The sequence below is a fragment of the Poecilia reticulata genome, chromosome 21, assembly GCF_904066995.2.
Source record: "Poecilia reticulata chromosome 21, P_reticulata-male-v2, whole genome shotgun sequence".
Lineage (NCBI taxonomy): Eukaryota > Metazoa > Chordata > Actinopteri > Cyprinodontiformes > Poeciliidae > Poecilia > Poecilia reticulata.
In genome coordinates this window covers 432,501-433,549 of record NC_088850.1, presented here as the reverse complement: position 1 = coordinate 433,549, position 1,049 = coordinate 432,501, and the positions used below count along the sequence as shown (strand labels likewise).

Here is a 1,049-nt window from a genome sequence, read left to right as displayed (position 1 = left end):
CAGGACTTTGATTCCCACCCTTTATGCTCCATTCCACATGTTTTTATTAAATATTGTTACAGAAACTTTAAATCCTGTGAATTTTTCTGAGCCATGTTGGGAATCAAAGACCAATAAATGTAAATATTGATATAAGTTTTTAAAATTACCAATATTTTCAATGCTGTCAGTAATAATGAGTAAAAAACTGTTTTTTCTTCACAATTCAGTCATAAATGATTCATAACTTCATGATGTTACAATTTAAAAATAAAGCATATTATTTAGTAAAACGGACTCTTTTTAAGAAAAAGTCATTATTTTTCTAAATGTAAATGTTTAATAAAGTAAATGTTCATAACAGGTGGAAAACATTCAGAGACAATGGTGGAAAAAACAAATATAATTATTAATTTATCCCATCCTGAATTTACCCATTATTAATATCTTATTGTTAAACATGTCAGTGATGTAACACAATATTTAAACTTAAAACATTAATACTTTTTTTTTTTTTTAAATCCTGAGGCTGAAATGCTGCCACAAAAAAATAATCACAGATTTACATTAATTTAAATCTTCATGTTTTTTAATTTAATATAATCTTTAAGGTTTAATTTAATCTGTTTAATCTGAATATTTAATAAATTATTGTCTGGATGAATCGCTGCGATTCTTAAATCCTATTAGCTCCGGATTATAATCTGGGGAGGAAAAATATTCCCGGATTTATGGGAATCTGAAAGTTTCCGCCATTGATTGAAGATCATCGATTATCGGGACCTGAAACGGCTGCAGCGGGCCGCTGCTGCCCCCTGCTGGCTGCGCTGAACGCGACACCAGAGTCAAATTAAAACATTTCAAATAAAAATTATCAAATTTCCCCTAAAATTAAATCTGTACATTTTATCAGCAACAAGTGTAGAAATTAATTATTTAATTAATTTTCACCGGTTGGACAGAATAATTTTGGATTAAAGCAGAAATAATTTAATCTGCAGAAAGTAAAACAGAATTTATTGTTTTTCCTGCTCCCGTACTTTAACTAGGCCTGTTCAATAATCAATCAT

At 29.1% G+C, this 1,049-nt stretch overlaps 1 protein-coding gene across 1 annotated transcript in view; it reads right to left on the bottom strand.

Moving 5' to 3' along the window:
- Window positions 1-575: 575 nt before the first annotated feature.
- The window catches only part of nkx2.2b (NK2 homeobox 2b), a 1,953-nt gene continuing 1,479 nt past the window's right edge, over window positions 576-1,049 (bottom strand). Inside the window, exon 3 of the transcript XR_001776083.2 lies at window positions 576-1,049. This exon is cut by the window's right edge and continues 383 nt beyond it. The gene's annotated coding sequence lies outside the window, so the exon portion shown is untranslated.